The sequence below is a fragment of the Stenella coeruleoalba genome, assembly GCF_951394435.1.
Source record: "Stenella coeruleoalba genome assembly, chromosome: 11".
Lineage (NCBI taxonomy): Eukaryota > Metazoa > Chordata > Mammalia > Artiodactyla > Delphinidae > Stenella > Stenella coeruleoalba.
Genome location: NC_137157.1, coordinates 43,362,838 through 43,389,460, shown reverse-complemented (window position 1 = coordinate 43,389,460; position 26,623 = coordinate 43,362,838). Strand labels below are relative to the sequence as shown.

Here is a 26,623-nt window from a genome sequence, read left to right as displayed (position 1 = left end):
TGCATTTTTCTCCAGCAACTTTCAGCTGTTCAGGCACAGATTCAGCGAAGGCATGTCTCAGTTAATGGCAAATGTATGCTTCAGCATAATCAGGCCTAAAACCTTGGACTCACTCTTGACTTCACAAACTTTATCACATTCTATATGAAGTCTAAAAGTAAGTATCTGTAAAATCTACATTCAGGATATATACAGATTCTGACCGCTTCCATCCTTTTACTTCTAACATTTGGTCTAAATTCAATGTTAGGCAGTTTGTATTTATACAAACTGAATAAAAAATAGGGAGAATGGGGAAAATGAGTTGAGGGAGTTAGTATAAGAATACATAATGGGACCTACATTGGGTGAGGAAGGAGTGGTGATAGGAGGTTTGTGAGGGATAATGTAGAATCAATGATAAATCATGTTGTAGAGACAAGGAACTGTTTCTCTAAGCACTGACAAAGAATTGCTGGTGACATGGTACTGTAAATCATGAATGACCTGGAAAGATATCAAATGAAGTTTGGGAGTGGAATACTTCAAGTTATGATTATGAAAGAGGTGTACTTACTAGCATTCACTTGGGAGTAAGTGTAAGAGGTGGGTTTTAGTATACGATCATCACTGAAGAGGAAGTGAAGAGAGACAAGAGGGACATTACATGGATATTGAAATGATCAGAATTTATGGTAGAATTTATGCTAAAATCCAAAAGGATTGAAAAAAGTGACCCATTGCTTTGTAGATGACTGCAAGAAGGAGGAGAAATGGGTGGTGGTGTCTTAACTGATTTACTGAAACTGAAAATCAGAGAAACTCATTTCATCAGTAGTAAGACATAATGGGTTTTTTTTGCATATTTTAACATCTCTAAAGTTGGAATTTGTCTTACAATTTATGGCACCTTGCAATCACTGTCAGTTAGACAGCAGTTCTAACCTAATTTTCACTAGATTTTTCAAAATGGCTAAAATTTGGTTGTTTTTCATAATTGCATGAAAAGACCACTGCAGTTCCTTCATGTTTTGGTCAACAAAATAATTGTGTACCATTTGAAGGAATATGATTCCTGGTTGTTGCCAGAAAGCCAATTAATGCTTTATAGTAAGAGTAAGAGTACCTCAATATCAAAATTTCAGAATGGGTGTCAGTACTTAAAATCTTTCATAAAATAGTGAATCATTGTTTCAAGAAATGCTGCATCACAGCCGCAGCTCCACAAATGGGGTAGAGCCCCAATGCTATTGAGGGCACACAGCAAGACATCTTGTAGACAAAATTTCGACTTTACATGAGTAGGAAAGTGAACTGAAGATCAAACTCTGAGTATGAAAAGTTTTAAGAATATCTTAATTTTCTCATTTTTATTTTGCTTTCTATGTTTACATGATAATGATATATGATAAAAATATGAGATTAGGGCTTCCCTGGTGGTGCAGTGGTTGAGAGTCCGCCTGCCGATGCAGGGGACTCGGGTTCGTGCCCCAGTCCGGGAATATCCCACATGCCGCGGAGCGGCTGGGCCAGTGAGCCATGGTCGCTGAGCCTGCGCGTCCGGAGCCTGTGCTCCGCAACAGGAGAGGCCACAACAGTGAGAGGCCTGTGTACCCCAAAAAAATAAAAAATAAAGAAAAAAATAAGGTTAAATAGTAAGTATAGAGCCATTCTTTTAATAACAATAAAATAAAAACTATAACATTTAAAAAGCATTGTATCATAACATAACTGGCAGAGAATATTTACCTTTATGATGGTATCTAAAATAATGGTGTATCTTCCAATCCATGGAATCTTAGGTATGATAAAATACAGTAGCATATTTTCATATATACTGCAATATTTTAGTTTGTCATTTTTAGTATTTGGTTGTCTTATCATTCACTCTGACTCCTTCAATGACTTCAAAGAAAGAAAGAAAAAGAAAGAAAGAAAGAAAGAGAAAGAAAGAAAAAAAAAATATATATATATATTTGAAGAGGCAAATATAGAAAAAATGAAAAAATTTACCTGATAAGTTCCAACGCAGATCAGATTTTTGAAAAATGGCATCAGTGTTTCTCAAAGGTCCAGAGATCTCAAAAGCATCCTTGGACTAGCAATGATCACCATCACATAGTAACTTATTAGAAATGCAAATTCCTAGCCTCTATCTCAGATCTATTGAATCTGATAAACTGGAGTGGCATCCAGCCATCTGTATTTTAACAAACCCTCCAAGTGATTCTGATGAATGCTAAAATTTGAGAACATTGGCTGAGACTATCAGGTTTAATCGAGTCTTCTTGCTTCCTGCATTTACCCTTTCTCTAATATGATAAAGATAGATAGATAGATAAAGATAGATAGATAAATAGATAAAGATAGATAGATAGATAAAGGAAGAGGAAGTAGACAGGGAAAGTCTCAGATTCACATCCTGTTTCAATGCAGTGATCCGTCTCACCAGAGAAACTAGGCCTAATTAATGCAATAGAGTCTGATCAGTCAAGGAGCAACAATCCTCTCCTTAGAGGGAGGCGATAGTAAGGGTAAAGGATGGAGGAAACAAAATGGTAGTACAAGGGCTAGGGCCCGAAAAATCACATCCCCTTATAATAACTGTTCATACTAAGGCTAACAGTTTTTAAAAATTTGTCTGATTTATGTGTTGTCTGATTTATGTGTTTCCAATCCCCTGTAATCCTCACAATAAATCTGCAAAGGAGGTAATATTACTGTTCGCAATTTAATTAAAAGTAATTGAGCCTTAGAAGAAACTACATCTTAATATTTACAGTTGAATATGAGTATGATTTGATATTTGGAACTTCCCTGCAAGGAAAAATTTAACTCGTATTGTGAATAACTGACTCAAGTGACACTGAAAAATTATTCACACTCTTTATTCTCCTCGCTTCCCTTTTTAATTCCTCTCTAGTTTTTTAGTCAGGCTGTTAATAAATGGCATAACTTTCTTGTGTGTTTCATTTAGACTAACTACATCTCCATGTATATAAATTGAGATACTTTTGTCACAAGCAATAGAAATCAACTGTATCTAACTTAGAGAAAAAGAAAGTTATGGGAAGGATAGGGGCCTCGCTCATGCAATCAAAGAGGTGGCTTAAGAACTAGGTTCACAAAAGGGAACCAGCCTCAGTGTTCCAGGTAGTTGGAGCTGACTCTTTTATGTGCACATACTTTGTTTTTCTCCATTCTTGTGTCTACCTTCTTTTGTGTGAGAGCAGAGGATCTTCACTGAGAGCCTCTCAGGTCAAACACATAGGGAAGAAATCCACGTGAGGGAAATCAGGGTATCATCCGGAAGGAGAGCAATGCATGCCAGGGGGTCATGCAGACAACAAATATCCACTGCACAGTATTTACCCTCATGTTTGTTCAGCTATAACTTGGGTACTTATTTCTGGATTTATGAGTGGAAGAGCAAATTCTGTGTTCTTTCCTTCATTGAAGAAATGTTTACGGCATGCTTATGGTGAGACAGATGAGCAACTTCAGATACAAAAGGAAACAAAATCTCAGTGATCTCAGGACCTTGAAGTCTAACTTGCAGTGATGACAACAACATATCATTGCATAAATCAGTAGTTGAAGAGTCTAATCAGTGCTCCAAAGGAAGTTTTTACAGTGTTATTACAGAGGATATGAGTGATAGGAAAACTGCTAATAGAGGTTCTTTTTAGGGAAATGTTCTCTGGGTAATAGGTGGTTAATAGAAATTAACTTTCTTCAATTTAATGTTATTTCCTAATGATTGACTGTATTTTAGGTAAGAAGCCAGTGGAGAATGTGACATTCTAATTTCACAAAACTTCTTCCCTTCCAGCTTCACCTGAAATTGCAGTCCTGCCCAGGTGACGTAATCAATGGAGCAAGGTAAGTGATATTCAAAATGTAAACATATCTCTTTTCTATCACTTTCATAAATTTGAATTCAGGCATGTCTTTATAGGGAGTAGTAGGCTCAGTCTCCATATAGCATAGAATTGTGATTGATATTAAATATATACTGATCATAAAATTATAACATAGAAAGTTGTTGTAGGTAATTTTTTAGACACTATGTCTACTTTTTTTTAAAAAAATTTCCTATCAGTTTAGATATTTCTTCATTATAATTCATCATGTTTCTCCCATTCATATTTTTCTTCCCTCTTTCAACACATCTTATAGCTGCTCTTATAATACACATTTAGTGGAAAGTAATAGGTTAAAAGTACAAAGAGCATTTCTTCCATTTCTACAGAGTGCTCTTGATCCATTGATAATTAACAGTCTTTGCCGTATTGTAATGTCCCTTTGGTCCCAGTTCTGCAGTTGCAGTCAAAAATGTTTTAATGTAATGAAATACACTGGTACCCAGACAGTTAATTTCTTGGAGGGTTTGTCATTCTTGGAGCCTACGGGGAAGTCAGGCCTTTTCTAGTAAAGTGATGCAGTTTCTTATGGGAATAAGTAGGTTGTTGTACCAAAGTGAGAGCAGAAACCAGAGGAGAGGAGAGAAAGAATGAGAGAGAGAGAGAGAGAGAGAATCTCAAATATATATACAGTGCAGAAATATCAGCCAAAAGTGACACACTGTTGATCAAATTAAAAGGGGCCATCAGGAATCCACATTAAATATTTTCTCTCTCAAGCACAGTCACAGTTGTGAGTAGCATAACTTGAAGTGGTGGCTGGGAAGAGTCAGGGGAACTCCTTATAGTTTGTAAAAAGCTATACTCTCACAGATGGTAAGGGGCAACAATAATGATATAAGACTTGGGCCAAGCAGCATCATTTTTCTCCCATAGACAGGATTCCTTAAAGGAAGGTAAGGTTTAGAAGCAACCCTACTTTTCAGCTGTAGTCAATAAGAAGGTGGGAAATATAAAATGACCCATTAAATCCAATAAGCCTATTGGTAAATCATTAAATCAGCTTCTCAAAGGGGGATCCTTCTCCTCCTAATTTGGGATTAATTAGTAGCAAAGGAATATTTCTCTATGGAAGAGAACAAGCCCCAAAGTAAGTACAAATAATGGAAATTCAAGAATATCAGAAAGAAATTGAGAAGGGAAACTCAGATTATAGCATGATAAAGACAAATTTTCATGCCATCAAAACTAACCTTTTTTTAAAAGTCAATGACTAAAATAAATTAAATAAATAGAAACTAGGAGGGAGGGGATTAAGGGGCTCTATCTATACTATGTAGAAGCAAAAACACTGCCAGATATGTGCCCCCAGAAAAGAATTCATAAACAAAATCATAGCATAAGTTGTTATCAAAAATTCTACAGAAAAAAATTAATAGGACAGTGAAAATAGATTAAAATATTTTTATGCTCCAAAACAGATGACAGATTTGTACAGTAATTGTTTTTCATTTGCAAAAAACTGGAGGAGACTGGATTACACAGTTGAACGAGTAAGATGAAAAAGAAAGCTGGAACTTCTAATGAAAGACATTTAGTCCAAAGTCAAAGATATACGTCGAAGTAGGAAAAATATTTGCAACTGAAGAGCAGGCAAAGGGCTAAAATTTCTTATGTTTAAAGCGTTCTTAGAAATGAATAAGAGACAAAAATACAACATGAAAATAAGAGATATCAACAGAATGTGCACAGAAGAATTACAAATAGTTTTTAAATACGTGAAAAGATTCTCACTTATAGTACGGCAAATGAAAACATAAAGTACATACAGACTGCTAGAATGTTAAAAAATCTAAGTGTTAAAAAATCTAAGTCTGATAATATAAAACATGGAAAAGCTTGGGGAATCAGTCATCCTTAGATTTTACTGGTGAGAGTGGAATTTCCTACAGAAAGCAATTTGGCACTATCTATAAAAATTAAAAATGCTTATAATTTTTACCTTATAATTCTACTTGTACAAAATAATACTTGAAATATACTGTAAAATATGTAGAATGAAATGTGCTTCCAGTAATTCACTATGGCATTGTTTTCTTTCCCTAACTTTTCTTCTTTTTTCCCTTCCTTTTTATATACAACTTTTTAAGATACAACTTACATACCATAAATTTTACCCATTGTAAGTGAACATACAATTTAATGCTTTTTACCAAATTTACAGAGTTGTGCACGCCCAAGAAAATGCAGTTTGTTAACATTTTCATTCCCCCCACAAATTCCCTTGAGCTTGTTTGTGGTCAATTTCCACTCCTACCCCGACTCCATGCAAACATTGGTCTGTTTTCTGTCTCTATAAACCTGCATTTTACAGACACTTTATTTTTTAATTTTTTTGTTACATGAAAAACTCAATTTATTATGATTGATAATGCATATAAAATAGTTTCAGTATTTGAAATATGTAGTCAGAATCAATAAAAATGATGTTCTAGTGATTTTGCAAATCTTATACCAAATTTACGAGACTGTTTTATGGGGATTTCCTTTTGTTGGTACAGGGAGCTTTTCCTTTTGATTGCCTATAATGAAGAACACAAGACATGTAAATTAAGAAAGACTGATAATCTTCTAAATAATCAGATACACCTGACACTACATAATATCCAGGCTCACAAAGTATAAACAAATGCTGAAAATACATGTTCAAATACAAAAACTTAGAAATGATTTACTCATTCAACCATATATATTGCCTTAAATATATATATATATATATTTTATCTCACTTGTTTATTATTCTTGAGGAATATATATATTTTTAAAATTTTTTCTTGAAGTATAGTTGATTTACAATGTTGTATTAGTTTCAGTTGTACAGCAAAGTGATTCAATTATACATTTCAGATTCTTTTCCATTATAGGTTATTACAAAATATTGAGTTTAGTTCCCTTTGCTTTACAGTAGGTCCTTGTTTCTCTATTTTATATGTAGTAGTGTATATCTGTTAATCCCAAACTCCTAATCTATCCCTTCCCCTGCTTCCCCTTTGGTACTATAAGATTGCTTTCTATGTCTGTGAGTCTATTTCTGTTTTGTAAATAAGTTCATTTGTATCATTTTTTTTAGATTCCACAAATAAGTGAACTCATATGATATTTATCTTTCACTGTCTGACTTACTTCACTTAGTATAATAATCTCTAGGTCCATCCATGTTGCTGCAAATACTTCATTCTTTTTATGGCTGAGTATTATTCCATTGAGTGTGTATGTGTGTGTGTGTGTGTGTGTGTGTGTGTGTGTATGGAGATAGATAGATAGATAGATAGATCCATTTATCTGTCGATGAATGGATAAAGAAGATACGGTATACCAACTATTTTTAGTTTTTAAGCAATCTCCATACTGTCCTCCATAGTGGCTGCACCAATTTACATTTCCATGAACAGTGTAGGAAGGTTCCCTTTCTTCCACACCCTCTCCAGCATTTACTATTTGTAGACTTTTTGATGATGAGACTTCTTGGTGATGGAGAAAAGACAGTCTCTTCAGCAAGTGGTGTTGGGAAAGCTGGACAGACATAGGTAGTGAGATGAAGTGAGAACACTCCCTCACACCATACACAAAAATAAACTCCAAATGGCTTAAAGACCTAAATGTAAGACATGACACCATAAAACTCCTAGAATAGAATATAGACAAAACATTCTGTGAAACAAATCATAGCAATGTTTTCTTAGGTCAGTCTCCCAAGGCAAAAGAAGCAAAAACAAAAATAAATAAATGGGACCTAATCAAACTTATAAGCTTTTGCACAGCAAAGGAAAGCATAAACAAAATGAAAAGCTAACCTATGGAATAGGAGAAAATATTTGCAGTGATGCATCTGACAATGGCTTAATTTCCAAAACATACAAACAGCTCATACAACTCAATATAAAAAAACAAACAGCCTAAACAAAAATGAGTAGAAGACCCAAACAGGCATTTCTCCAAAGAAGACATAGGCACATGAAAAAATGTGCCAACAGGCACATGAAAAAATGCTCAACATCACTAATTAGAGAAATGCAAATCAAAACTACAATGAGGTATCACCTCACACAGGTCAGGGTGGCCATCATAAAAAGTCTACAAATAATAAATGCTGAATATTTTATATAACTGGAATCATACAATATACAGTCCTTTGCATGTGACTACTTTCACTTTGCGTACTGTTTTTGAGATTCTTCTATGTTGTAACAAGAACAGCATTTTATTGTTTTTATTTCTAAATAATATTGCACTGTATGAATATATATCTTTTCCTTATCCATTCCCCAGTTGAAAAACATTTGGATTGTTTGCAACTCTTATTATCAGAGAATCATGTTTCTATGGACATTAACATTCAAGTTTGTGAAAATATATACTTTCATTTATTTTGGATAGAGCTCTAGAAATTCAATCACTTAGATGTAAGTTAAGTTTACCTTTAGCATTTTTTAATTTATTTTTTATACAGCAGGTTCTTATTAGTTATCCATTTTTTACATGTTAGTGTACATATGTCAATCCCAATCTCCCAATTCATCACACCATCACCTACCCCTGCCACTTTCCCCACCTTGGTGTCCATACATTTGTTCTCTACCTCTGTGTCTCTGTTTCTGCACTGCAAACCGGTTCACCTGTACTATATTTCTAGGTTCCACATATATGCGTTAATATATGATTTTTTTTCTCTTTCTGACTTACTTCACTCTGTATGACAGTCTCTAGATCCATCCATGTCTCTGCAAATGACCCAATTTCATTCCTTTTTATGGCTTAGTAATATTACATTGTATATATGTGCCACATCTTCTTTATCCATTCATCTGTCGATGGGCATTTAGGTTGCTTCCATGTCCTGGCTATTGTAAATAGTGCTGCAGTGAACATTGGGGTGCATATGTCTTTTTGAATTATGGTTTTCTCAGGGTATATGCCCAGTAGTGGGATTGCTGGGTCATATGGTAATTCTATTTTTAGTTTTTTAAGGAACCTCCATACTGTTCTCCATAGTGGCTGTATCAGTTTACATTCCCACCAACAGTGCAAGAGGGTTCCCTTTTCTCCACACCCTCTCCAGCATTTGTTTGTAGATTTTCTGATGATGCCCATTCTAACTGGTGTGAGGTGATACCTCATTGTGGTTTTGATTTGCCTTTCTCTAATAATTAGTGATGTTGAGCAGCTTTCCACTAAGAGTGTTATAGTGTCCAGCCTTACATTTAGGTCTGTAATCCATTTTGAGTTTATTTTTGTGTATGGTGTTAGAGAGTGTTCTAATTTCAGTCTTTTACATGTAGCTCTCCACTTTTCCCAGCACCACTTATTGAAGAGACTGTCTTTTCTGCATTGTATATCCTTACCTACTTTGTCATAGATTAGTTGACCATAGGTGCATGGGTTTATCTCTGGCCTTTCTCACCTGTTCCATTGATCTATATTTCTGTTTTTGTGCCGGTACCATACTGTCTTCATTACTATAGCTTTGTAGTATAGTCTGAAATCTGGGAGCCTGATTCCTCCATCTCTGTTTTTCTTTCTCAAGATTGCTTTGCATATCCAGGGTCTTTTATGTTTCTATACAAATTGTGAAATTTTTTGTTCTAGTTCTGTGAAAAATGCCAGTGGTAGTTTGATAGGGATTGCATTGAACCTGTAGATTGCTTTGGGTAGTACAGTCATTTTCACAATATTGATTCTCCCAATCCAAGAACATGGTATATCTCTCCATCTGTTGGTATCATCTGTAATTTCTTTCATCACTGTCTTATAGTTTTCTGCATACAGGTCTTTTGTCTCCTTACTTCTTTTTGTTGCTATGGTAAATAGGAGTGTTTCCTTAATTTCTCTTTCAGATTTTTCATCACTGGTGTATAGGAATGCAAGAGATTTCTGTGCATTAATTTTGTATCCTACAACTTTACCAAATTCATTGATTAGCCCTAGTAGTTTTCTGGTGGCATCTTTAGGATTCTCTATGTATAGTATCATGTCATCTGCAAACAGTCCCGGTTTTACTTTTTCTTTTCCAATTTGGATTCCTTTGTGGTACGCGGGCCTCTCACTGTTGTGGCCTCTCCCACTGCGGAGCACAGGCTCCGGACGTGCAGGCTCAGCAGCCATGGATCACAGGCCCAGCCGCTCCGCAGCATGTGGGATCTTACTGGTCTGGGGCACGAACCCGTGTCCCCTGCATTGGCAGGCGGACTCTCAACCACTGCGTCACCAGGGGAGCCCTGGATTCCTTTTATTTCTTTTTCTTCTGTGATTGCCGTGGCTAGGACTTCCAAAACTATGTTGAATAATAGTGACGAGAGTGGACATCCTTGTCTTGTTCCTGATCTTAGAGAAAATGCTTTCAGTTCTTCACCACTGAGAAGGATGTTTGCTGTGCATTTGTTATATATGGTCTTTATTATGTTGAGGTAGGTTCTCTCTGTGCCCACTTTCTGGAGAGTTTTTTATCATAAATGGGTGTTGAATTTTGTCAAAAGCTTTTCCTGCATCCATTGAGATGATCATATGGTTTTTATTCTTCAGTTTGTTAATATGGTGTATCACATTGATTGATTTGCATATATTGAAGAATCCTTGCATCCCTGGGATAACCCACTTGATCATGGTGTATGATCCTTTTAATGTGTTGTTGGATTCTGTTTGCTAGTATTTTGTTGAGCATTTTTGCATCTATATTCATCAGTGATAATGGCCTGTAATTTTCTTTTTTTGTAGTATCTTTGTCTGGTTTGGGTATCAGGGTGATGGTGCCCTCGTAGAATGAGTTTGGGAGCGTTCCTTCCTCTGCAATTTTTTGGAAGAGTTTGAGAAGTTTGGATGTTAGCTCTTCTCTAAATGTTTGATAGAATTCACCTGTGAAGCCATCTGGTCCTGGACTTTTCTTTGTTGGAAGATTTTTAATCACAGTTTCCATTTCATTACTTGTGATTGGTCTGTTCATATTTTCTATTTCTTCCTGGTTCAGTCTTGGAAGGTTATACCTTTCTAAGAATTTGTCCATTTCTTCCAGGTGGTCCATTTTATTGGCATAGAATTGCTTGTAGTAGTCTCTTAGGATGCTTTGTATTTCTGCTGTGTCTGTTGTAACTTCTCCTTTTTCATTTCTCATTTTACTGGTTTGAGTCCTCTCCCTCTTTTTCTTGATGAGTCTGGCTAATGGTTTAGCATTTTAAGTTAAACTGAAAAAAAGCTTTCACAAAATAGCAGCTCAGTTATACCTTCCCACAAGCAATGTGTGAGAATTCCAGTTTTTCATATTATCAGACACCTTTGGGACATATATCCAGTGTGCCGACATACATGCAATGTCAGTCTTAGAGAGGAGAGAGAGAAAAGTCTTTAAAATTTATGATAAAAATAATGGCTGAAAACTCCCAAATTCAAAGAAACATGAATCTACAAATCCAAGTTCAGAATGCCCTAAGTAGGATAAAAGCAATGAAGTCATAATCAAACTGTTGAAATCCAAAGACAGAGAAACACACGAAACTAGCAAGAAAAAAATTACTCCTCATATTCATAGGAAAAATGACAAATAGGTAACTTCTCATCAGAAACAGTGGAGATCAGAAAGCAATGAAATGAAATATGAAAAATGTAAACCAAAAATTCTACATGTAACAAAATGATTCTTCAAAGATAAAGAATGTTTGATTTGTGGTATAAAAAGATTTGCATATATTCATTTAATCTAACCATTGATTCTAAGATGCCCATTTATTTAATATTCTAATAACTCAGAAATCTATGTATATATTTTTTAATCAATGACATCTTAATATCAGTGGTAGTCAGTGAGCAGTTGTGACATAGCAGTTTGGTCATTTGACAATGAGCAAAATCACTTGATACAGTGGCATGATTGGATAACTACAATCTCTTCTTGGCTTATTATAGACAATTTGAAGAAGAAATCATCATTATTTTCAGAAATATGGAATCAACTGAAAAATTATTAAAAATAAAAACATTGGTTAAAATATCAATCACCCTTAAAAAATATAGAAATATAATAAAATTTCCATATAAACAATCATCTGTTAATAGAAACAGATATAAATGAGACAATGCACATTAAAAAGAAAAGCTCAAAAAAAATTCTTAGTTACAAATTAAATGTATATGGCTTATATAGGGTGAAAACTGTAAAACTTTGCTGAAGGACATAAACATTTATTTTAATAGAAAGATATGGCTTTTTCCTGGAGAGGAAGACTCAATCTTGTAAAGATGTAAGTTCCTCCAAAATTAAACAATAAAATCAAATCAATGTATCTAAAGTACTGACAGGACTTTTCTTTTTCTTGGAAGAATGTATTTTCAAATTCTGTAGAAAGAAACAATCAATGATACAAAAGTCCTCAGAAACAGGAGTAACACTACTGTAATTAAATTGTGTGGGTCTAAATAGAAATACATAGTAAGAATATATGGACAAGACCTTGAAAAGTTCTTTGCGGAAGAATCCTGCACTAATAAAAAGCAAATGTCAAATATGTGTATGTACAAGTAGAAGAAATTATGATTATTGGTTAACCCAAACACTACAAGTCTTAAACTTTGTTATATTTTGAAGTAACAAGAGAAACTTTAAAAATATTGTGCAATAAGAAATATTCTCAGTTATGATATAACTGTCTTGGGGGCAAAACAGAGCCCTGCTATTTGAAATTGGCATGGGAAACGTTAAGTTCAAGTAACAGATTTGTTTCAAGGCTGCAGGTGAGATGCATAAAACACATGTTTTTACTCTCTGACCTTCCCCATAAAGTCCCATGTTGGAGACGTAGTTCAACCAGGTCTCCACTGTTAAACTCCTAAACAAAAAATCCTAGTATGAAGTCCAGGACTAAAATCAGATGATGATGGTATGAGTGTCCTCTCTTTGAACTATTATAACCCTCTTGCAGTATAATAAACTTTAATTGTATAATTAAGTGTACACTGTATAATATATTTTAATTGTTCCTGGCAGCCAGGGAACCACTTCTTCTGCTACTAGTGAAATATTACTTGGACCATCCTTGATGCATATTAAATAAACAGAATAGAAAGCTCAGAAATCAACAAAAGATTTCAAGGACATTTTGTATATAATAGAGGTATATTTAAAATCTTTAAGGATCTTATTAATTATTCAAAAATGAGTGTTAAGACAATGAGCTAGCTATTTTGAAAATGAAACCTGGATTCCCAGTTCACTGTTCAGTTCAAAATAAATTTCTCATTCATAAAAATGACAATAATAATATGAGAACACCATAAGAAAATGTTGAACATGTTTGTGTCAGTGGATAGTAAAAACTCCAAAATAAAACCAGAAACAATATAGTTGAAAGCCAATATATTTGACAATCTAAATGTGACTTTGTCACAATAAATAAAATAAATATAAGTAAAATACTAATAACGAAATAGTAAAACGATTGCAAAATACATAAAAATATCAAAGAAAACATTAAAATTCTCATGTACAGTTTTTACGAATAAATTATGAATTTAATTTAGAAACATGACAAAAATGGGCAGAGGAAGAGACAGACAACTCCTAAATTAAATGAATTAGCTAACAAACATGAAAAGATATTTATTGTTGCTAACATTCAAATAAAAGCAAATAAAATTTGATAGTAGAAAGGCAAATTATTATAGCCTTACTGGTAGGTGTTTTTTCAGCTTATCTAAAAATATAAACTACATATACTTTTTAATCTTGTGAACTCACCCTAGGAGTATACTCATAAGGAGAATAATTACATTAGTACAAAAAGATATGCATCATACAGTACAGTTTCTCATAAAAAGTTGGAAAAAAGCCTAATGCACATGAACAAATAATTGATTATATAAATTATAATATAAAGATACATTAGATACTATGTAACCATTTTAAATGGAATTCATAATCTCATTAGAAGACAAAATCAAGAAAACTTTTTTAAAGGAATTAATAAAAAACTGGCTTTCACTTTATCTGATACAATGCAATAAAGAAATGTCTACGAAAAAAGTTCCCTCTGGAAAAGTTTTCCTTTTAACTTCCAACAACAGAGATGATAACTTGAAAAGAAAATCCAATATCAAAGTTATTTAAACCTCACACTCACACACACACACACACACACACACACACGCACACTCTCTCTCTCTCTCTCTCTCTCTCTCTCTCTCTCTCTCTCTCTCTCTCTTATTCATCTACTACATAGTTACATATGCATGAATTTCTGCAAAGCTTCTGACTTGCTAGTTATTTGCTAGCTCAAGTTTTCTATGTGTAGCCTATAGGTCAGCTGGGTTTTCCCTGCCCTGACAGTTCTTAAAAAAATACTTGACTCACAGGAAACTCCCCATGCCTTAGAGACAGTCCAGATTTCTATGATACATATAAAGTCTTGCAGGCTGATATCTTCTTGTGCCCTTTCTATAGTGCCTGCATTTCACATGCTCCTCCTACTTTTCTCTAGTGTCAGACAGAATGTAAAATATAGCCTCTTTACAGTTTTAAAAAAAATTAAATTGCAACAAGCATTTTGTGAATTTAGTAACTTTACTCAAGACTTGAAGATTTATACAAAGAGGTCACCTTTTTCAGGGTTTGTACTCTGATATATCTCAGACTCTCACCTCTTGTCTAGAGAGTTAAAAACTTCCTCTCACACAGAGTAGTTTTGGTTTTTTTTCCCTTGTCATCTGGGAGCAAATTTATCATCCATTCCACAAACAGACACACCTACTGCTAGAAAAAAAATTCCCCTCCCCAGAAATGGTTTTCAACATAAAAGCAATTTTCTACCAGATGCAGCATTTATCAAATATTTTCAACTTTTTATTTCTGGCAATAGGTGACCCCAAATCAATAAATCCTCATCCTGTGGTTTGCTTATACTAGTGATTGCAGATCGTGTGAACTTGCAGCTCTGACATTAGACACACTGCTTTCTCTCTTGCCTTCCTTAAGTAGGTGGAAACGTAAATACTAACCTTCCCAGATCCCCATGCAGTTAGGGGTCACCATATGACCCAGTGTTCACTATGAGGTAAAAAAATCAGTACGTGGGTAGACCTTCATCCTGGAAAGCTTGTTAGGCAGTTGAAATGGCACATCAGCCATCAGCTCTTTCCTTCTGTACACGTCTTCCTGCTTGAAAAGCAAAAGCAATATCTGGAAGACTGCATCAACACTGATTCTACAAAGATGAAAGTCCACACAAAAAAAATGCAAGCCAGGATGGCAGGAGGATATTGAGTCCTAGATGTCGTTACTGAGCTGCAATACAATCCCAGAACTATCTCACCCTGACTTTTTTTTTCCTACCATCTTTATTGGAGTATAATTGCTTTACAATGGTGTGTTAGTTTCTGCTGTATAACAAAGTGAGTCAGCTATACATATACATATATCCCCATATCCCCTCCCTCTTGCGTCTCCCTCCCACCCTCCCTATCCCACCCCTCTAGGTGGTCACAAAGCACCGAGCTGATCTCCCTGTGCTATGCGGCTGCTTCCCACTAGCTATCTATTTTACATTTGGTAGTGTATATATGTCCATGCCACTCTCTCACTTTGTCCCAGCTTACCCTTCCCCCTCCCTGTGTCCTCAAGTCCATTCTCTACGTCTGCGTCTTTATTCCTGTCCTGCCCCTAGGTTTGTCAGAACCTTTTTTTTTTTTTTTAGATTCCATATATATGCGTTAGCATACGGTATTTTTCTCTTTCTGACTTACTTCACTCTATGACAGACTCTAGGTCCATCCACCTCACTACAAATAACTCAATTTCGTTTCCTTTTATGGCTGAGTAATATTCCATTGTATATATGTGCCACATCTTCTTTATCCATTCATCTGTCGATGGACACTTAGGTTGTTTCCATGTCCTGGCTCTTGTAAATAGCGCTGCAGTGAACATTGTGGTACATGACTCTTTTTGAATTATAGTTTTCTCAGGGTTTATGCCCAGTAGTGGGATTGCTGTCGCCCTGACTTCTTAATGAAGGAGAAGCACAAGTACTTCCAGCACAAATCCATGTTAGTCTTAACAGATGCAGTAGGTTTCCATAAAATATGTGATAATCATGATGTCAGGTGCAATATTTATAAAGAAGCTCCTAGTTTCTTTTACTTCATAGTTAACACTGAATATTCCATCTGCACATCTTATTTCATTTAATTGATTTTCTCCTCATAGTTCTAACAGTAGCAATCTTATTACACTAATTTGCTTGGTTATCTGATTATTGCTGATTGTTAGCATATGCAAGTATTAATAAATGCACTAATAATGTAAGGTCACATGTGATAATTACATAATGATTAATTTCATGTCATTTCAAATGCAACAAACTGCAATGACCTACAGAACCTCATAACACTGTCCGCATTGGTTAACATATTGTGTTAGTTATTCCTCGAAGTAGGCTTGTAATAAAAGCAACAATAACTCAAAGACTAGTTTTTTATAAGATTCTGATAACATTTGTATGTCTACCTTCTCAAAATCATAGTAATTTGAATTATAACAAGGAGAGGGTCATTATCATATTGGGAAGTCAGGCCTCCCTTTCACCTCTAGTTTAAAAATAAGTCATCATCAAAACACGTAAATGTAACACCACATTCACACCACAACCTATGATGATTTAGGTCAGATGTACAATGTGTCAACATTAGGAATTTTATCTCCTTTTGGTGTGTTATGTTATACTGGTTAATTTCTTAAATTGACATTAGAAAAACATATCAGAAAAGGAAGTCAACACAAAGCTCATTTTTTTGAAATGTATTTACCAGGGAAAAAAAAGCCATGTCAGAACCTAGTATGTCTTTGGAAATAATCACACAATACAAACTGAAATTGAGGAGGGGAAATACATCACCATGTCACTAAGGTGCTCTGTTTTACAGTGTAACCAGCACAATCCTTACTACAGGATAACGCTTTAACCTTCTAATGATTTAATAGTTTAAGAACTTTTGCTTGTTTTTTTCTGAGGTACTTTTTCGTTGTTACTACGTGAACCGAATCCTTAGGATTCTTCCTTCTTATACTAAAATTCCCCTAAGTATGGATATATATGTAGTGAGATATAGATAGAAGTTTGCATGACAGACATTAAATTAGTTTTACTTTCCCAAGCTCATTTTTTCCTGTTAAAAGCAGATAATACACAGAAAAGTATATTCCTGCAGGTGTATTCCAGGACTCTAAAAAGAATTAATGTTACCGTCAGATGGTATGTCGTATGCATAAAATGGCCATGGTATATTAAGCCTAGAGAAAAGACTGGTTTAGTGGATAATATTTTGATTTATTCTCTTGTGTATTTTTTCCCAGTAATACCTTTAGCTATGTGTCCCTTTTTTGAATTTAAACTAGATTTTGAGTTAATACTCCGTCATCCAAAACTATAACAAAAATAGTGTTAATTTCTTGGTCATAAGGTCCAAAACAGTCTTGAAAACATACTCACCTTCCTAGACTTTTGTTCAGTAATAGGTGACCATTTTATCTCCAGGATCAGTACTTGAAAAATATAATAACTGTTTGGTATTCCTGAAGTTTGGCTTAGAATATCAAAAGCAAATCTTCAATAAATTATAGCATAAAGTTTACACTATAAACCACAGATTCCCAAAACTTTAGCAAGAGTACAGTTATATTCCAAGAATGGGTCATAAATGTGCCAGGAAATATTACTGGCTATAGAAGTTTTAGAGTGATAAGTTAATAGTTATACAACAAATTTAATTTTCAACCATTCAAAATTTTCCTGCATTGAAATAATAATAAAAGTCTATTTATGGGACAATTAAATTTCCAACCATCAAAAATGTAACTGGTATCTTATGTGATCTCCAACTATAAATAACTATAAAATCAGGCAAAATATATGAGGATTTTTTAATGTACTGAACTATAGGCAAAGCAGTACCGTCAGTTTTAAGAGAAGGGACACAGCAGTACTCTAAGTACAGATACTTCCTTTACTTGTATCAGGGGAATGGAGCCCAAGTGACGTAGTGGCATTGCTGAGCTATAGAAGCAGAGATCAGAAATCTATAGTGCTGAAGTGGATGGAATTTTCAGGGCAGGTTCCTGGAAAGGAAGAAGTTGAACAAAGGAGCCAGAGAAGTTTCTGTGAGGGTTCACCCTGAGTTTTTGGCTGAAGGCTATGCTATGCATGCTGACAGAAAGACCCTACTTGCCTCGGCAGAAAGTAGATAGTGCTGGACTAAGACTGAATGGAGAAAACAGTGGTCACACAAGGATGGAAAATACTGCAATTGTGGCCCATTTGGAGAGAAGACACATTGCTGAGGGTTTCAGATATTCAACTGAGAGCTCAGAAAGGACATTCTTTTGGAATAAAGGTAACACCCTCTAATTAAGGACAAAATCAAATAGACCTTTCTTGACAAAGTCTAAAACCACACTAACAGAATCAGTAAGAATCCACAAGTAATTTAACTGCCTACCAAATAGGTAAAGTACAGGGGATTTTTTAGAGCCATGATTCTATTCTGTATAGTTCTCTAGTGGTAGATAGAAAGAGTGAACCGTAATGTGTACAAATTGAAGAAAGAAAAGGTCAAGTAGAGGGTGGGGGTCTAGAATGGAGTGCCCAATGGATTTGTGACAAACAACTCTGTGTTAAAAATGTATGATATAACCTAACTATAGGAGGTGGAAGAAAAGAGGTGCTGACCTAATAACTTTGGAAATGACTAGATCATAAGACTGAAGACAAAAGAAAATATACATAAACTTTACTCCAGCTCTACAGTTATTTTCTCATGATGGTATAGGTTAAGAATTTTGAAACCACCATATGTGTGTGTGTGCATGTGTGTGTATAGAAATAATTATGGATACAGGTTTATACATCGGTTAGTATACATACATATATGTCCTAGTTATGTCCACAAGGAGGGCCTAGAAACAATGACTCAAGAGCAATGAGCAGACCTAGAAGCCAGATGTTAAGTTTTAATACCATTCTTCAATAAAAGGAACCAAGGCTCCCTGAAGAAGAGCTGAGTCTGGAACTGTGGCAGATAACATACGAAATGAGCCTGGAGCATCTTGTAGTGCCAGAAAGTAAGTGCTTAAAATCCAAAATGTTGGGGTTAAGTCAAGGGACCCTGAAAGTTCCCCCAACAGCCAAAGATGGAACAGTGTGCACAACAAAATAAATATCATAGTATTGTATTATAACTTAAAACATAAAATAAATATCCATGAGTCAATATTGATATAAATTATTCAGTTAATCAGTAAATTTGGGAGTAAAGACAAATCTAAAGATAAAGACAAATAATTTATGTAGATATCCCCTCTCAAGGAGGTGGAATATAATTCCCACCCAATAAATGACTTCCAAAGAGTAAACTATGAAAGGTGTTTGTGTGTGTGTGTAGTTTACAGTACAGAAACCTGGCAAACACCACCTTAGATGGGTGATCAACACTAACATAACCAATGGTAAATCATGTTGATAGCTTGTACCCTTTATATGATGTGCTATGGTCTTCTTCCACAAAACCACTAAGCCTTGTCTAACCATAAGGAAATCATCAGACAAATCCCATTTGAGGGAAAGTCTAGAAAATACCTGACCAGTACTCCTCAAAAGTGTCAAGGTTATCAAAAACAAGGAGAGTCTGCAAAACTACCACAGCCCAGAGAAACCTAAGGAGACATAATGATTAAATGCAAAGTGGTATCCTAGATAAGATCCTGTATTAAAAAAAGGATATTAGGGGAAAACTAATGAAATCTGAAAAAAAGCATAGAGAGTAGTTGATAATAATATATCAGTATTGGTTCATTAGTTCTGACAAATGTAGCCTGCTAATGTAAGATGTTAATAATAAGGCAAACTGGGTGTGGGGTATACTCCTTGCACTATCATTGCAACTTTTCTATCAGTCTAAAACTATTCAAAATTAAAACTTTTCTAAAATATTAAGCAAAAATAAATATGCAGCAATAGCAGCGATTGGCCATAGTATAGACAAAATAAATCACATCATGGCTGAACTCGGTGAGAACAGAGAATAGCCCAAAAAGCAAATGCCCCTTCCTTAAGGTCACCTCCCTACCTCCATCCTGGATTTAGGTGGCCTTTGGAGATTAAAGAAAGAGGAATAGGAGAGAATCATATTAGTCCTAAAACTCTCCATTTTAAACTGGAAGAAGCTAATATACTTTGATTGGCAAGATTATTTCTAGTGCTAAAGAAAAATTACTGTTTAATTCACTTATGGGTGATAAAATAATGCTCATTTTGGATTTTGTGGCAGTCATAAATTTGAAAGTATATACCTTCTACTCAGAAATCAAAGGAAAAATTGATGAAGAGTGCAAAAAGGGAAGGTTGAGTGTACTATATAGAGTCAGAACACTGGGGGTTAACCCGCTCTGCTGATTCAGTAAAGATCGCTCCTATTTGTTCGATGGAAGGACTTGGGTTTAGAAATAAAGGAACTATGGTGAGACAGCATAAGTGAAATAAGTATATTGTAATGCCTCAGAAAAGCAGAATTAAATATACCTGGTGGGCTTCCCTGGTGGCGCAGTGGTTGAGAGTCCGCCTGCCGATGCAGGAGACACAGGTTCGTGCCCCGGTCTGGGAGGATCCCGCATGCCGCGGAGTGGCAGGGCCCGTGAGCCATGGCCACTGAGCCTGCGCGTCCGGAGCCTGTGCTCCGCAGAAGGGGAGGCCGCGGCAGTGAGAGGCCCGTGTACCGGAAAAAAAAAAAAAAAAATATATATATATATATATATATATATATATACACACACACCTGGTAGTATAATTTGGGGGTGTTGTGTAGCATCAGGAATCCAAGTCCATGGTAGGGGGAAGCAGCTTGTAATTTTAAATGGAGCAGTCAATGAAGAACTCATGGAAACACACTGGAACAAAAACTTGAATGAGATTTAAAAGTTAATAATATGTATATCTGGGGTAGGTTTTCTTGGTAGAAGGAATAGCCAATGAAAAGGTGATAAGTCAAAAGTGAGTGTGGTATGTTTAAAGAACTGCAACCAGAACAGTGTGACTTAAGAGCTAGTAAGAGAAAGAAGTAAGTGATGATTTCAGAGAAGTGATGGGGGTAGATACTGTAGGGTCTTGAAGGACAAAGAATTTTAACTTTATTCCTAGATAGAAAACCACTGGAAAGATTTCTCTAGAGGAGTGACATGATTTAACATTTTAACATACTCATTTATCCTAGAAATGATTTGGCTTGCTTTAAGAAAATATATGTGGAAAACAAAGAAACAGCTAGGAGGGATTATTTTAGAGTACACCTAATATAAGCATGGATATATTTAACCATATGCATCCTGAAATGTATAATATATAATTTCCATGCAAGGAGACACATTTCCAGGAAATAAGGGGAACAATTGCTTCTATGGATATTACATTGCTTTCTCTATCTTTGACCTTGTCTAACTCTGATGATAATTCCCCGTTCATTTAATAAGTATTTGCATATCATAATTGCAAGTAACACCAGTAAAAATTAAGTTCTTCAGAGTGTGTTTAGTTACACCACCACATATGAGGATTACATTGAAGAAAGTTGGTGAAAAATATAAAGCATATATCAGGGGTTGAGATTGTGCCCACATGAAATCAGTAAAAATAAATTAAAATCCTCTAACAAAAATGCAGATGCGTATTTAGGCAAATAGGGAATATACACTAGAACTAGAAGTCTAACTTTGGGCTCTAGCTCCTACCTACCTTGTCAAATCTATTCCCAATTGAATTGATGAAATCTTCAGACAAGACAACCCAAGGCAGAGCATCTCTATGGACTGTATCATGTTGAAGTCCCACAGAGAGCTCTCATTTTCTTTCTTGATGGCCAGAGGCTGAGAACTTGCACTACCACACATGTAAGACTGCCTGGTACAGCAATAAGCAGGCCAGTGAAGAATGAGCTATTCCCAATAAGCAGCCATGGGTTTCTCCCTTCTCACATATTTCTGTATGTCAAGAAAATTAAAGAGAGGGAGAAAAAAATATAACCCAAAATTATATGAGCAACAAGCCATTAGCTTTGATTTTGCTTTCTTCCTGACTAGCCCAAGGTAAAATTGCCTACTATGGAGAAAACTGAAGGATCCATTGAAATTCAAATTCGAGACATAGCTATGAGAGAAAAGATCTATTAAGGGACACAATGAAACGATGAAATGTATTCTAATAATAAAAACATTTACACAGTACATTAAAATGTACAAATTTTGTTCTGTATTCTGCATTTAACATTTACCACAACACTATGAATAAGGCATAACTAAATCAAATTTAAATAAAGTTATTGCAACTCTGTGAAGAGATTTATCTCGAATTGTCCCTTACATGATAATGTTACAGCTATCATTTCCGCCCTGAAATTAAATGTATTTCCATCTCTCTGTGTTAACGTTTCCAGCTATATTTAGAGATAATAAATTTAACAAGTTTAGCTCAATATTTCAAGTTGCCACCATAATAACAAGCCCCAACCTAACACTTTACTAGAGCATCTCCCTGAAATTCCTTCCTTGATAATTTCTCCAAAGAGAACAGCACTTTTTTTCTTTCTTTTTTTTTAATTGAATGAAAGATTCTTTAAATTCTACACTGGCACTTTTCAAGTTGTGTTGTTCCTTGCTTGAACCTTAAGGCTGAACATTGGTAACCTGATATGGGAAGCAATGATAAGGAGATACAGAGCTAGATGAACCTTCTCTTGAAAGTTTATACATGTTAAGTCTAGGTTTCAAAAGGTGGATATGTATATTTCCTTGTGGATTGATTTTTAACCCACAGAGAAAATAACTACTTTAAATTGTGAGTCACGACAATTAACGCAATGATGCCTAAGATCAGGATCCCATTTTCACAAATTACTTCCATGGAAAACAATTCTCAAAGATAGCAATTTTCAAAACAGAAGTAAAACACTAAAATTGGGAGTAGGAGTTGGTTAATAAAATACTTTAAAAAAATCATAATTGGAACAACTCTCTGTGCAAGGAGGAGAAACAAGAGCCTACAGAGTTGTTAACATTCTCAATAAACAGCCAAGGGACTGCATGGTTTAACATATAATTTATTTGATGAGGTATTTTATTCTTAAAAAAATTTTAGTATCTCAGTTTCTCCATTTCTTATAAAGTTGAATGGTAATCTTTTTGGACTTTAGTCTGCTTTGAAAGAAATACATGCATTTTAATACACCCTTACTCATGATATTACTAATTGGCTTTCCCCATATATATTCAACTTTTTCAGATATACTACTTTCACTGTAACTTTGAAACAAAAGTCAATTTTTCATCTCTCAAGCAATTATATGTACACTATTCAAAATGAAGAAAATAAGGCAAATTGATCGAATTGATGTACTTAAGGTCACAGAGCAATATAAAGGCAATAATCCCAAAGCACCTATACATGCTTCACACATCCTGCATGTCTGATTCCTATGTTAGAGTATAAAAGTAAGAAACGAAAGCTGAAAAATTAATTCCAGATAAAGTTTGAATTATCCATTAATTCATGCATTCATCACTTATATTTTGAGTAAGATATAACAATTACCAAGATGAAGTGTCTGACCTACTGTTACTTAAATTCTAATGAGGGAGATAAAGGATAATACATAAACAAATGAATAGTTGCAGATAGAAACTGGGTATACAAATAAATTAAGCAAGATAAAGTGAGAGTAGAGAAAACAAAGAGGAGGCTATTTTAGGTAAGTTCATTGGAGAAAACCTCTCTAATGAGATAGGTGAGAAGAACCTGAATTTTCAGAGAGAGAGAACCCTGTAAAGATGTGGGAGAATTGTATTTCACACTAACTGAATAACTAGTTTAAATTGTCTGAGATGAGAGCTAACTTGTCAAGGAACAGCAAAAAGGACATTGTGGATGGAGCAGAGTGGATAAAGGTCAAGATGGAGTTGGAAAGGGAGCCAATTGTCATATTATACGGAACACTGTGGCCTAAGAGTTGAGATTTTGCACTAAATGTCAAGGAAATATATTAGAACTTTAAATGTGTGTGTGTTGTGTGTGTGTATGTATGTGTGTATCACTCTGTCTGTTCTAGGTCAAATGAACTATAGAGAAGAAAGTGTGGAAGTAGAGATACCAGGTAGGGGACTATTGCCACAACTGAGGTGGGACATGATGGTGGCATGGTCATGAGGTAGTGGTAATTCAAGGAGTGAAAAATGGTAAGATTTGGGATGCATTTTGATGTCAAGTGCACAGGATGCTAAAAGATGGATACAGACATAATTAACAGAGAGAACTCAAGATTGAGTCCTAGACTTTTGGATTGGCTATCTGGTTGAACAGTGTAATGAGCTATAACAGGAAAAACAGAGAGAAGCATTTTTATGATAAGGATGGAGGGAAAATCAAAATTTGTGTTTAAGACATGTAAAGATGTTTGAGATACCCAATAGATAACCAAATGAGGATATCATCCAGGCAGGTAGACATGCTACTCTGGAACTCAGTAAAGTGATCAGAACTCAGGATCTAATTTAGGAATTGTTTGAACAAAAGAGAAATCAGATTCTTACTCTAAGTCTTTAAAACACACATATGAGAGTAGAATATATGCTTAAATATATAAATTGAGATTATTAGAGAGGAAAAATACAAACCCTATTTGGAACTTTCTTGAGTTTAAAAAAAAAAGGTTTGGTTAAATTCCAGAGCAGTGTGTCAGAGTAAATGTGTACGTGTTCATGTGTTTACTGAGTCCGGGGGAGCTGTTTTACCAAAGTATCTCTGGACATATTCTATTCCTTCTGATGGTGATCGATGCAATTCCATTTATAATATATTTATATTATTTTATTATTGTTATTATTTTATTATTGTGATTCCTTATATTTATTGCAAGTAGCGTTACATTTTACCACAAGTTTTAAAAGGTATTTTACATTTTTCTTTTATAGGCATAAGTTCACTTTTCACTGAGGATCAATAAAAATAATCTAACTCATTTGATGCACATCATATTTTTTAATGAAGTAACGTAAATATAAATCCAACAAACTTCTTTGTATAGGAAAAGCTAGAAGCTTTTCTTCCAAACACCCGCTTTTCTTTCAGTAGACTGAAAAGTTGTTAGAAAGATTGTTGAAGATTAAGGGAAGGAAATTTAATTAAGACCGGATTTTTTGACCTGTGGACTCGATTGGGAATTTCATTCAATCCCAACAAAAGATATTCCTCTCAGTAGGACAGAATCAAACTCCATGGGGAAAAAAAAAGGTTGTTCCAGCGTCCATATTAAGAAAGCATTGTACACAGATGTTTTCAGCCATTTGAACAAAGCATTTGTCAAAATTTTTCTTAAAAAATTCCCAATTTAACTTTAATGTCATTTGAGGATAGTTTTGTGTACATTCCAATAAATTAAGATATGTGCCATGGGCTTCCCTGGTGGCGCGGTGGTTGCGAGTCCGCCTGCCGATGCAGGGGACATGGGTTCGTGCCCTGGTCCGGGAAGATCCCACATGCCGCGGAGTGGCTGGGCCCGTGAGCCATAGCCGCTGAGCCTGCACGTCCGGAGCCTGTGCTCCGCAACGGGAGAGGCCGCGGCAGTGAGAGGCCCGCGTACCGCAAAACAAAAAACAAAAAAAAAAAATGTGCCATTCTATCATTTAAACCAACAATGATATATATCATTATATCATTTTAAAATATGTATTTTAAAAGTCTCATCTGAAGACTGTTGTTTACTGTGTAACTGTTACCAGACAATCAATCTTTATTTAGAAAGCTGTTTTTATTCACATCACATCTTAAAGGCTGCAGGATAAAAGGCGTAAAAATACCATTGACAGATAAAACAGAGAAAATTGCTCTGAACAAACTTTTCTAGATTAGTGTGGTGCATATAAATTATGAAAACACTAAAACTTGATCAAAAAGGAAAGTCTTTAACTTTCATTTAAATGCATGAACAGATGTGGCAGACCTAATGTCAATGGATAAATGACCCCAAAATGTGGAATATGAGAACGAGATCTCTGAATGTTTTTAAACTCATGCCAGGCACGGCTGGATTCCTCTAACAATAAATGAGTCAAAGACCTAGAGTTCATGTAGGGTAGTTGTCTGTCAAGGTTTATAGGATTTTGGCCACCAAAGGTTTTAGCTAGTGCTGTGAAAAAAAAAAATGATTATCACTTAAAAATTAACTTGCTGCTTCCTAGTTACCTACGCAAATGAAGACAAGTCAAGCCTCACTTTAAAAATGGGTACGATGTGAATCCATTTTGAATTATGCCTCCAATTTTATTCTTATAAATTTTATTCTTATAGCTAAAGCACTATGAAAATTTGTCTGTAACTCTACTACTTCAATAATTCCTTTAGTTTAACCCGATTGTGTGTGTGTGTGTGTGTAAACATGTTGTATCTTCTGGTAAAATTTTAAGGCTTGGTAAATCTGATCAGATGTTGCAATTATACAAGAAGCTTGAATTACGTGGAAACAGTTATCGAGGTGGCATATGTCCCCACAAATATACTAGGATTATTAGGACAGTCTCTAGACAAAGATTGAAAGATTGTATTTTAAAATACAATTTAAAGCCTTAAAATTTTTAAGAGTAGACAACAGTTATATTTTGTCGGACAAATATTAATTGTGTCTTTAAAGTCATTGATTATATAATCTTCAAT

At 35.0% G+C, this 26,623-nt stretch overlaps 1 long non-coding RNA gene across 3 annotated transcripts in view; it reads left to right on the top strand.

Annotated features, from left to right (window-relative positions):
- The window catches only part of LOC307194016, a 572,538-nt gene that overhangs the window by 492,764 nt on the left and 53,151 nt on the right, over nt 1–26,623 (top strand). For all 3 annotated transcript variants that reach the window (XR_013830481.1, XR_013830482.1, XR_013830483.1), the window contains one exon: nt 3,812–3,861. This is a non-coding gene — a long non-coding RNA (uncharacterized lncRNA). The remainder of the gene's footprint in view (nt 1–3,811; nt 3,862–26,623) is intronic.